Raw genomic sequence first — 13,618 nt, forward strand, 5'->3', positions numbered from 1 at the left:
CAGAGTTAAAAAAGTCTAAATATGGGCCATAGTATTCTTGGTAAATGTTCTTTTGAAATACAAGCAATGTGGTAATTCCATTATTGATTGAAGCTCTTGTATATTTGACTATGAGCCATCTTCCCTTGCCCTGACTGGACTTTGAGTCATCAGCTCAAGGATTACCGGGAATATTGTTAAAAAAGAAAATGTTCTTAAGGCCATTGCCCTGGTGCTTCTTGTGCCAATGTAAAAATATTTCTCTTTGCATATTTACAAATTCAGTAAATAACAAAGCCCTCGCTAAGCTATATAATCCTGATTGTGAAGTCAAAGTGACACTATTTTCTTTCCTGAGCACAAATATGGATTTTGAGTCTGGTTTTGTCATACTGTAATTATGTAATATAATTATTTGTACAGAAGAGTTGGTGGGAAAAAATGTTCTTTGCATGGTAAAAGATGTGTACTCCTGCCCTGAGTGATCAACTCTACTGTTGTCTGGATCTCTAATGCTGATTTTTGTTGTCGTAGGCAAACACGGATCATGTTTGTGTCCACATGATTCAAATGACTCATGGTGTCTCATGGATTGTGGTATTGTTGGACCAGGAGGGGCACCCAAAATGCTGCTCTCATACTGGTGGAAAGTGGTGGTGGCAGCATCACGTGTAGTGCCCAGTAGAAGTGAACAGGTCTTTTTTATCCTGTATTACTAGGAGTGAGACATAATGGCTCACTCACCCTTTTGAAGTTCCACTACTGTGTGCTTAACTCAAGCTTGGCCTACATGAGGTAGACATGCACAGCACAGGCCTAGTGATTATGTGCTGGATGTATGTGTGCCTGGGAAGGGTAAAGTACAGGAACAGAGCAGCACTGTGTAGCATATGAATTGTTAGTGCATGCAGTGATTGTATGTATGTCTGCCAGGAATACATCACAGGAGAGATGTAGTGCTGTGTAGTGCATGCACAATGTAAGCATGTGCTTGGTCTATATGTAATTGCGTGAACTATAATACATGAAACGAGAAGTGTTGTACAGTGTGTACATGGTGAGTGAGTGTGCACTGGCAGTGTGCGTGTTTGCCAATAGCACACCCTGGTACAATACAGAATGGCTACAGTACTGAAAGTGCGCACAGATTGAATGTGTGTTGTATGTTTGTGTGTCTGTAGTTCACAATGCATGGAGGTAACCGATCAAGAGAGTGTGTGTGCTGTGAAAGTAAAGATTGCCTGCAATGGTACATTACATGGGGGACCCTGAGTTCCATTTTGGGAAGCAGAGGCCTGTCTGGTGAAGAGATGAGGAGCAGAGGAATCCCCCCAGACAGACCAATCAATCAATCAATCAAATAAATTTCTTAAGCGCACTACTCACCCAGTAGGGTGACTAGTGCGCTTACGAAATTGCTGTGTTGGGGGGGCAGGGATGGGGGGCAGGGTGGGAGGATGGTTACTTCTCGAAAAGCCATGTTTATAGGTGCTTTCTGAAGGTTAGGAAGTCCTGGGTCTTGCGTAGGTTGGTGGGGAGGGAGTTCCAGGTTTTGGCGGCAAGGTGGGAGAAGGATCTGCCGGCGGACAGACTTGTGCATTGTTGCATTCCTGTGGTCTGGGTGGGACACACCCTGGAGGAAGAGAGGAAAAACTCTCCCTTTACGCTTCAATAGGGTGATCTTTAATTCAGATCACAAGGAATGGGCCTGGACACATTTCATGGTGGGGATGGGGCAATAAAGGATGGTCGCTGCTGTAGCGTGAAGATCTGGTTGTCGCTGGAGCTTCGTGGTGGTAGATCATTGTGGACAGTCGCTGTTGGCATCAAGTGCAGGGCTTGTGTTGCAGATCGGCGAGGACAGTTGCTGTTGTTTCATAGAGGAGGTCTCACTGGAGCATCACATTTGCGTCATTGGGGGGCATCAGTGTTTGGGCATTAATTGCCCTGTTCACATTTGCGAGGAGCCATATTTCAGGATTTTCACCTTTTTCTTCCTGGGGGAGTTTCCACTGATGCCAGGTAATGGTCCAGGTCCTGGAAGGGACACTTCTTGGGGATCTTGAATCACTGCAACAGAGGCCAGCAGCAGGGCTCAGTCAGATGCAGGCAGATCCAGCTGCAGCTGGTCAGCTGGGCCATTGCAGGGAGGTCACTGGAAGCTTGTTATGACCCTGTAGCCCACACAGGAGTTCAGCAAGCTGACCCTTGAGTCACTCTGGTAAGCCTGGAAACAAAGAAAACTGGTCCTATAGTCCTTGTTCAGACAGCAAGGCGGGTCTTGAAGAAACAGGCTAGTCCTCTTGAAGCAGTGCTGTACTTCTGAATGTTCCATAGTTCTTCTTATACTGGCTGACAGTCTTTCTATGGGGGACTTCAGTGACCTACCACCAAAACTGATTCTGGCCAGTTCGTCTCCTCACCTTGTCCAGGATCCAACCTGTCTGGGATGACAGAAGGTAAGGCACGGCTGGTGTCAGGTTCCATTTTATGTGCTATGGGCAAGACCTTTGAGGTATTAATGAGGCTCGGTACAGCTTGTCTACAGTCACCATCCTGTCAGGATGGTCCATCGTGTCCACACCTAAGTCGCTGTTGTCTCACTGTCTGGAAGCAATACATAAACCCAAACAGCAGAGCCATTCACAGTTGTGTGACCCAGAATACTAGCAGAAGGGCATAATTGGTTGGACCAAAATGGCAAATTTCTAAAAGTGCCATTTTCAGAATTGTAACTTAAAATCTAACTTCACCTTTAAAGGGGACATTCCATTCCATTTCATTTGAGTGTAAACAGCATATACCTACCTGCTCCCACTCTGGATTTAGCCCTTATTGAATGTAATAAGTTAACCTAGAGTTAGTCAATTGAAGAGATAGGCCTTACAACTGTGAATAATTACATTAGGGAGTTTTTACTGCTAGGATACGTAAAAGAATATGTAAAACTTAAGTACACATGTCTTCCTGTTTAAGTACAGTGTGCTCTGCCCTAAACGCCTGCAGAGCCTACCTTAGGGGTGACTTAAAAGTGCTAAAAAAACGATAGGTTGGGCCTGGCAAAAAGTTTATTTTGGCAGGTTGAAATGGCAGTTTAAAACCACACTGTGGGTACAGTGGCAGGCCTGAAACATCTTTGAAAAGACTGGTCTAGTGGGTGGCACAATAATAGTTGCTGCCCACTAGTAGCGTTTAATTTACAGGCCCTGGGTGTAGTACCACTTTACTAGGATCTTTCAAGTAAATTAAATGTGCCAATTGGGAATACGCCAATGTTACAATGCTTTAAGGCATGATCACATGGACATGGACATGCATATGGACAGGGACTGTAAATTAAATGGTACTAGTAGGTTTGCAGCACTGATTGTGCCACCCACTTAAGTAGTTTCTTAAACATGTCTCACTTTTATAAGGTTGGCATTTTCCTGCCTTAGCTATTTAGTGCCAGCAGCCTGTCTCTGGTCATAAGACTGGGTGTAGCTGACAGTTGGGCTCTGTGTATTCCTCCTAGAAAGCCACACACAATAGAGATATTAGAGGTGCCTGGATTGGCTTTCACTGCCATGGTGGTAGGGTGTAGCTGGTCACAGCCCTACTTATACTTGATTAATCTGTGCCCTGCCTCTACAAAGGACAGCATACTCCCTGTAGTTAGTCTGAAGCCAGGGCAGGGAAGACAGGAAGCCTGTGGACTTCAAATGGAATGGCTGCAGGAAACAGGTTACAACAGCAATAAGTCAGATACCTTCACTGATAAAGCCTCTCTGGGATGAGTTTCTCATTCTGTGAAATCTCTCAAGAACTGGCACTAGTTCTTTCTTGTGCATGGCCTTTGTACATGACAAGTGTAAGATGACTGCCACCTTCCCGGGATTCACTAAACTCACATAGAGTTTGTAAGACATTGGATACTGTGTCAGAGGAACTCTTGCAAACCTTGGTAGCAGCATTTTCCACAAAAGAACTGCCATTTTCACCCTCTTCATTTTGCGTGTCAGAGGTAAGGGAGAGGTGGGAAAAGCGGTGGATTTATGTGAAGAAAGTGATTTAATATATGGTGACATTGTGTGACCTCAACATGGATTAAAGGCTCAGGTGAATTTGTAAAACCTCAGCTCTGTCCTGGGTATATGTGACTCAGAGTAGACAGGCTTTGTCAAAGGAACAAGTGTGAAGCACCAAGGAGTACCAAATCAATTGAATTCGAAGAAAATGCATCACAGTAAAAATCAGACACCAAATTATACTAATAGCTTGTATATTTATCTTTAAATAGACACCTTAATGGCAAAAATCCACTGGAGGGTTCCAAATATAAGAATGTGTAAGGAAACAATAATCAACAGATTTTCACTTAGTATAATAAATCATTGTAATCTACCGCAACTCACTGTTTAGAGTTAGCCCCAACAAGTAGCAAGGCACTCTTGTGACAACTAACTCTGGCAGGGGTCAAGCTGAACAGTTACCTCACAGTGAAAGCATTATCCAATCCAGTTTCAGCATCTATGGTCAAACCACAGTAGGAATCAATGGATAGGTCTTATTTCAAGGAATGCTGAAGTTGCTTAAGGATACTGAGAATGCTGACCCAGTGTTAGGGTCTAGTGGTGGCCACTCTATGAACCTGACAGGGCACTGTTGGACCTGACCCTTTCGGCAGGGTCATCCCCAAACTTTTTGCCTCCTTCCTCCTGTTTTTTTACCTCTTTTTGTTGGCTTTAGGACTTTGGGCACTTTACCACTGCTAACCAGTGCTAAAGTGCGGTCATAATTACCCCCATAATTTCTTTACAAAGACAGGACAGAAGAGATTCACACAAATTGCCTTAGGGTGCAATCAGACATTGCTACCTTGTCTGTCTTTTTTGTCAGTCCTAACATATGTGGCAAGTCTGCACCGAGGAGCCAGGCCAATCCCTTTCTCTGATCTAATTTTTTATTTATTTTAAGCCCAACTGGTGGACTTTTTAGTTTATGTAGGGTCATCCCCAATCTTTTTGCCTCCTATTTTTACTGACCTGTTGCTGTTGGCTTTTGAACTCTGAGCACTTTACCACTGCTAATCAGTGCTGAAGTGCATATGCTCTTTGTGTAAATTGTAATGTTGATTGGTTTATCCATGGTTGGCATATTTGATTTACTAGTAAGTCCCTAGTAAAGTGCACTAGAGGCGCCAGGGACTGTAAATCAAATGCTACTAGTGGGCCATGCAGCACTGGTTGTGCCACCCACATTAGTAACTCTGTAATCATGCCTCAGACCTGCCACTGCAGTGTCTGTATGTGCATCTTTAACTGTAAATTCAACTTGGTAAACCTTCCCTTTTCTTACATGTAAGACACCCCTAAGGTGGGCCCTAGGTAGCCCCAAGAGCAGTGTGCAGTGTATGGTTAAGGTAGGACATATAGCAATGTGTTTTATATGTCCTGACAATGAAATTTTGGTACATTTGTTTTTCAAGGCCTGTCCCTCTCATAGGTAAATAGGTAAACATGGGGGCTACCTTTAAATTTAAATATGATATAAGTGTAGGTTTCCCTTTAGGAGCGGATGGACAGGTGGAGTTTGGTGTCTCTGAGCTCACAATTTAAAAATACAGCTTTTAGTAAAGTTGATTTTAAGATTGTGTGTTTGAAAATGCCACTTTTAGAAAGTGAGCATTTTCTTGCTTATACCATTTCTGTGCCTCTGTATGTTTGTTGATTCCCTGACTGGGTCAGTTTAACAGTTGGGCTGGTTGCACCTCACACTAATCAGTGACACAAAGGGAGCCGGAGTGTAGTCTGCATTTCCTGATGAGCCATCTGTGCTAGAAGGGAGGGTAGGAGTGGTCACTCACACCTGAAAGGGCTGTGCCTGCATTCACACAATGCAGTCTCCAACCCCCTGGTGAGTGTCTGAGGCCTGGCCTGGGCAAGGCAGGATATCACATTTAAAAGAGACTTTGCTTTGAAGTAGGCCTACTTCAAAGGAGAAAATGGGCATAAGAAGGGCACCCAAAACCACAGGCTTTCGAACACTTCTGGAAACCAGGAGGAACCTCTGCCTGGAAAAGCGCTGAAGAGCTGAGGAAGAAGAGCTGCCCTGCCTGTGACTCTGATTTGTAGAGCTATCCTGCAGTTGCTGCTTCTGCCAGAGCAAGAGGACAAAGACTGGACTTTGTGTGCCTTCCATCTTTGAAGATCTCCAACGGCTTGATTTAGAGCTTGCCTCCTGTTGTTTGAAGTTTCAGGGACAGCAAAAACCTCTCTCTGCCAGCACCTGGAGTCTCTGGAGAGACTCCTACTCTGCCCTGTGTTGCCCATCCAGTTCCTGGGTACCCTGAAAGGAGAAGCTGGCAGCCTGAGAGGAGGAAATCCACGCACAGAATGCTGTGCGGGGAAAAGATCGACGCAACTCTGATCTGCAGCTGAAAAATCAACGCGCCGCCAGCATCGCAGCTGAAAATCGATGCTCACCTGCAACGCGACCGGAACATCGATGCACGGAGCTGGGGAAACGACGCGCAGCATGACCGACGGAGGCTGGTGAGATTGCAACCTGCGCTGCGTGGTTTTCGGATCATCGTGCAGCTGAATTTCAGATGCAAGTACTGCTGGGCATGTAAAAACAATGCAAGGCCTGCCGTGACCTGAGAGTGCTGACCGGATCAACGCATAGCTCTCATGCGGAGAGAAGAAATGTCGCGCCCGACCCGGCGAATGGAGAAACAACGCAAGGTCTCACTCGTGAGTAAAATTGACTCATCGTAAGCCCTTTTTGATGCACACTCGCCAGTGCAGGGTTATTTTTGGCACACCCAAGGTACATTTTCACATTAACAGCATTAGTGTGTGTTTAAAACTACATGGAGACTCTTTTTGCTTTCTAATTGATAACTTGACTTTTTGTTGTGGATTTTTCTCGTTTTGGTCTTGTTTTGTTTAGAGAAATATTTCCTATTTTTCTAAACCTATGTTGTGTCATTTTGTAGTGTTTTCATTAAGTTACTGTGTGTATTGATACAAATACTTTATAACTAACACTCTGAAGTTAAGCCTACTGCTCGTGCTAGGCTACCAAGGGGGTAAGCAGGGGTTAGCTGAGGGTGATTCTCTTTTACCCTGACTAGAGTGAGCGTCTTTGCTTGGGCAGGAATAACCAGACCCCATTTCTAACACCAACCATCTTCAAAAGTACAACTTCCTGGTAGGCATCAAGAATGTCAAGTTTTGTTTGTCTCCTGTGGAAACAGGACTTCATTTTGTGTCTTCTTCATGTACGTTTTTGGCAAACTGTTTTTCCTGATATCATTTAACTTGTAGATGTTTAGATAGGCATTCTGAGGTCCATATTTTCTACAATATGCTTGGTTCCTGTGTGGAGGACATTTATAAATTGGGCTTATTCTTGTTTGACCACAGCATTCCATCCAAGCTGTGGGTGTCATTCTACTTTTATATCTGTAATTGCTTGCCTATTTATGTTGACTACATTTCTGACTTCTAGTCTGCAGTTTGAGTTTGTGCCCTGCTGTCACCTTGGACGTGTATTTGTGTAGATGTCTGATATGCTTAGTATTTCAAAATTATCTGCTAATAAGAGAAAAATCTATAGCTTTGAGGTTTTAAGCTAAAAGGATCCTGTTTGTAATTACAAGTCTAGATACACAAGATGTTTGAGTGATCTCTTCCATTGTGGTACCTAGTCTCTTGTGTTTTATTCCTTTCTTTGTGTTGCCTACCCACCAGGTTTTGCGCTAGCCAACATGGGTTATATTTGCCATGCGATGGAGTTTTTCAGACTGTCTGTGTTGAACATGACTTAGTCTTGGAGGTGGTGGGACAGCTTGTTGGTGGGATTGAGATTGCTTTGTCATCACAGTTTGCAGTATCCTGTCTGGCTGGTAGTTTGCACATACTCTTGGACTCATTGTGGTTTCTTCATGACCTGAGCTGCTGATGATCCAAAGTGATGGGGTGCAAACAGTGTCCAGGCTTGGGGCCAAGCAGGATCAATTGCTTTGGCAAGCACACAGTGGTACTTAAGGGGAGTGTAAAGAAATCTGTCAATTCTTGGGATGCCAGGCATCCTATTTTGTTGTCTCCTGCTTCCTTCATTTGTTTGCTGTTTTCAGCAGTTGTTCTGATGAGGGCAGGTGTGGAGCTTCACTTGTGACCTAATGGTCTTTGTTCTCAGCATTCATGGTATGTGTTTGATCCTTGTTGTCATAGCTGTCATGGTTTGCTTGACGGCAGCATTTGGAGCGTTAGGACCAGCATGATATTTTCATCATCCACCTTCATGTGCTCTGCTTTTGGTTTATTGTAAAAACCAAATTAAATACATAATTTAATCCTAATTGCCTGAATACAAGTTTGGCAGTCCATGCTCTGCCATGGTGGCCGCGCCAGTCCGACTGACATCGGCTTGGCAGTCACACCACTGTATTACGATGTTGGTAGTCCCATAGAGCAAAGACTGCCACGATCCTGCGGCACCGGCAACCAACGCAGTCTTGAGGCAGGACAAACAGGCAAATGGAACCAGTGTCTCTGCCAGTAGGCAAAACCAGACAGTATTAAGGGAGCAACTTACCTGCAGGCAGCGTTACACTTCCTGTGCCACCATGGAGCCCATCACATATGCACTGCCGCTGCTCATCGAAGGTGCCCAACATCTATGCCACTGTGGACACAACTTATGGTAAGAACACACACCTATATGTGTCATGAAGCTCAACAATAGATCGTCGCACTGTCATGCTACAGACACTAAGTACACATGTCATTATGTCCGTATTCGGAGTCATTCACAAAAAAAGCACATTCACAGTCAATAAAAGCCCTTTTTAGGTAGGTCACAGACAGTGCACAGCCACACTCTACAAAAACATACATCTGCATACCTCAGGGACAGTGAAGTGTACAGAACATTGTGTATACAACAACACCACAGCAATATCACACGTAATTCAAATGACACCCATCCAATGATCACATGCCATGGACTGTCGTCAGATTGAAGACACATATGTATGGATGTGTCATTTAGCACAAGGACCCCTCCCATGAAACACCCTTGAAATAGATCCACACATCACCCACATTGCAACACAATGGAAGGTCAATGGGATGCACAATAGTTAGATAGACAAATATCCAAAGCTCACAATGCAAACAATACCTGCATATTAGGGATGAGGCATCAGGAGCACTAATTGAAGGATGCTTTTCTTAGGGCATATTACACTTTGCACATCCCCCTAAAACAACATTTGCAGATTAACTGGCCCTTTATGTTTCTCGGGCAATAGTAGAGCCAAGTAACATGCCTATCTTCATAATGTGTAAGCGCAAATCAAGAAAGCACATACAACAACAACAACATGGGCCATACATCTAGCTGAAGTAGCTGAAAGGTACACACATTAAAATGGGCACATGCTCAGTCTAATGCAAAGGAAGCTATCACAATTAAACACACGTTATGTGTGGACAAACAAAACTCGAGCTTCCACACATGAGACAAATGTATAATCCATATCAGCGGTGCAAGCCTAACACCATACATGCGGACATTGGACAACACAAGTTGAAATACATACTACACCCAACCTAATGCAATTACACCCCAATTAGTTGAACACCCACAAATCCATACAGACAACATCTACCATTGTCCTGGATGACACCAGAACTGCCCACAAAATCAGATATTGCAAACAGCAAATGGGTCAGCAATCAGGGTGAAACACAAACAACTGTAAGTTACTCAGAAACAACATAAATGTAGAAATGTAAGTGCAGGACAAATGTGTACCCAAACAAACACCAAAATGGGTTTATTCTATCCAAATGATTTACAACAAGGGCCATTGGATAGTCAATAGTGTCCATGCACATTACTGTGCCCACACTTGGCTTCAATCACTGCCAGGGACCGTCTACAAAGAGGGGCATCAAGTGGGCAGACAGGCACCTCAGGGATCATCATTGGAAGGGGTGGGGTCAGATTTGGAATGGGTGGGTTTAGGGGGACTTTTTCTTGGGAGGGGTGTTCATTTTCTTGGGTAGGTATGGGTATTTACTGGTGGGGCAGGTGTGGCAGTATAGGACTTGGATGTGGAGGGATGGGTTGGAATGTGGGTGGGGCCGCTTGGGTTGGGGAGGGGGTTTGGAGATAACAGGGGAAAGGGCACGGTCAAAAAAGGAAACTCTCTTTGGGAAAACAGGTAAGGTCATCAGAGGGTGTTGAAGATTTAGAAGTTGAGGGAGTGGGTGTCTTGTTTGTGGGTGTAGATGCCTTGGGTGTGTGCATGTGTGAGGTATGCTCCTGTTTGGGTGGTGCCTGTTGTGGGTGTGAGGGTAGGCATTTGCCTGTCTTGGGGACTCAAAGGTGTAGGTGCTGGCTGGCTGATTTGGGAGTTGATATGTGGATGTGTTTGTTGGGGTGGTGTGTGTGGGTTTGCTGGATGTGGTGGATGTGTTTGTGTCTGTTGGGGGAGTATATGCAGGTATGGCTGATGTGGTGGATGCCGGTGTGTGTTGAGGTGGGTGCATGCAGTTGTGCCTGTGTGCTTGGGACAGGTAGGGGAATAGGGGAAAGAGCCAAAGAGGGGAGTAGCTCACCTCGGATGCACCTGTGTGCCTGTGGAGTGGTAGTGTTACCTGTGAAGACTTCCGCAGCATGCCACCAACCCCGGATAACTTTTCTTTTCTATTTGTTACTTCGTCTCTCTACTGATGAAGGGCTAAATCTTGAAATTCATGTCTAGATATAAATTCCTGTACCAATTTTGGTGAAAAAGGTACAGCAACTTTGAATCAAGTGTACTGCATTTACCAGGATGCAATGGGATGAACTGTGATGGGATGAGAGGTAGTGTGCTCTCCCCCCTTGTGTTCAAATGGCTCACGTGAGCCAATGAGCTGACAAGCTCATATCAGCTGCCCCTGTGTGCTTGTGGAATGGTAATGTGACCTGTGAAGACTCGGATAGCATACCAGCAATCCCCAATGACTTTTCTCTGCTCTCTGCTTCTTCTGCTGTCTACTGATAAAGGGAGAAACCCAGAGTCATGTGTCTAGCGATAAGAGCACTGCCTGCACCAACGTTGGTGAAAAACTACAGCAACTTTGAAGTAAGTGTACTGCAGGATGCAATAGGGTGAGCTGTGCTGTGATGAAAGGCAGTGTGCTCCCTCCCCCCCTTATTCCAAATGACCTGACAGGTGAGGTTATATATGAGCCAACAATCAATGGAGACACACTCCTGTCTGTGGCACCACATGAAATGTAACCCGATTGCAAATGTCCTATTCCAAACACAGGTTGACATGCACGTATATGTGAGGGAATACAAAAATCATCCCATAACACAGGTAGACCATACATCAAACAACAGTGTGTACATTTTGTCAGAAGTGAAAGGAACACATGCTAATATGTAGGCACAAGAGATTTTGGCAACAGTGATGGCACATAATTGATGTCAATCAACATTCCTCACTTAACAAGGGAAAGTTTTGATCTATAGCTGCACTCAAAGAACAATGTTTGATCTGTCACATGTATGATGGCCACCTTCACATGACAGAAAGTAGTGAGACACCATCACTCATCCCACACTGAAGGCAAGTAGCCTCTGGGGGACAGATTCCAATTTACTAATTTGACCAGACACATGGCTGAGGACAGTGATCCATAACTTCTTTTTTTTGGCCTGTAACACTGAGGAGTAGTAGTCTGTAGTGTAGAATTTATACCCACTGCAACCACAAACCTCACTTGATTGATCAATGTACACAGCCATGTGTTGTCCCTGGAGAGCACATTGTTTGTGGATTGTACCTAGTTGTGTCCTAGGTCCTTGAGTCAATAGGCAGGGCAAATCAGTATGTACCACATTACATATCTACTAATTTCCTGTGTAACACATGGCCCATCCCTAATCATCAGGGAGAAATTTCAGAACCTACACATCAGCTTGTTAAATTGACAGGCAGGCATAACCCCCTTGTGGCTTCCATGCTGATCTGCCCTCAAACACCCATCAAGGTCTGGGGCACGTCACAGCCAGCATGTGGGACATTAGGGGGTCCCAGACACATTTGGAGGAAAGCCCCAGCGGGACATCTGTGATCTTCCAGGCCCAGCACCTCAGGTCCTGCCACATCTTGCAACAGTGGACGCTCTGCCGGCTATGGATCCACAGGGTCCACACCTTCTGGGCAATGTCTCTCCAAATCTCCTTCTTCTGGTGGACGTTTACCTGTATGGATGAAAGATACAAATCAAGGAATTGAAATCACAGGTTCTTGCCCAAATGGTTGTGTCATATACATGTCAGAGGCACCAAGCCAAAAACGGTCAATTTGCCTACACACCAAAAGTGTAAAGCACACTTGCCCATAAGTCCAGGGCATGACTACACACCTTTGTATCCATCTGAAGACTCCACTACCCTGCTCATGACCTACACTGACTAAGCAAGCCTACTCACATCAGGAAACCCAGGCTCCAGCTACATGTACTGTGATGTGAGCCACAATGAAACACTACCCACCAATGTGACTTCTGATGTGTAAGCTCCCTAGGCCTGACTGGACCTACACATTCACATTCAGCAAGATTACCTCACTGCATACAGTTCCCACGGGCAACTTCATAGTACAGACTTCCCTTTAACACTTGAGTGACAATGAAGGGGCTGGCATGGTGGGTACTGAAAGTATCTTCACTGTGCATGTGTGGACATGTGGCCTACCAAAACAAGACTCATGCCACTTCAGGGTGGGTTTCTGTGGTATGTACTTGTACCACCGAACACTCCTTTGGACATATGTATCCAAGCTACAGAGATGGCATCCATCATACAAAGGTGTGCATTACACAGTGTCTGCAATGTAACCATGCTACTGAGTCACATCATGGCCTCCCAGAAATATACACACTGTCTGCGCTGTGGGTCTGTCATTTGTGCAATAAGCCTGTACAGGACAAATATGACTTTTGTGAAGGTGACAACAAAGCTATGGGAGTAAAGGACCTCTCCTAAGTCAAAGACACACATTGGCAAATATGCAAAATGCAGATATGGAGTAGTTCTGGGATTTACCTCTGTACCCATTCCTAATCTAGTAATGGACTGAGGCATTCAGGGCAAGTGTTGCAACTGGAACCTCATATTGGCCACATGGCAGAATCTGCTGGTATACAGGCAGTGGGCACAGTGCCACGGTTGCATAGCCACTGTGACTTTTCCACAACATGGACTATGTCCCGTAGGATCCCAGTGACACATGGGCAAAAACAAACATACATACAGTGAAAATGGGGGTAACATGCCAGGCAAGATGGTACTTTCCTACAACAATGCAATGTGAATGAACACAATATATAGTACTGGTCACCAATACCTGCACCATGTACATCCCACTGATACCACACAGACTGCAAGAACAGGCACACAAGCAATCTGACTGGAACATAGGGGCACATTGTAGCCCATGAGAAGGGAAAGGATGGGGTTGAACAGATTCAACTGTGCCAATGAGGTACTTACCTGCTCCTCTGGTGAGCCATAGAGCTGTTCAAACAGGGGAAAAAACTCACTCACAAGCCTCTCCAGCTCCTCTGGAGAGAAGGCAAGG

This window comes from Pleurodeles waltl, chromosome 10, assembly GCF_031143425.1.
Source record: "Pleurodeles waltl isolate 20211129_DDA chromosome 10, aPleWal1.hap1.20221129, whole genome shotgun sequence".
Lineage (NCBI taxonomy): Eukaryota > Metazoa > Chordata > Amphibia > Caudata > Salamandridae > Pleurodeles > Pleurodeles waltl.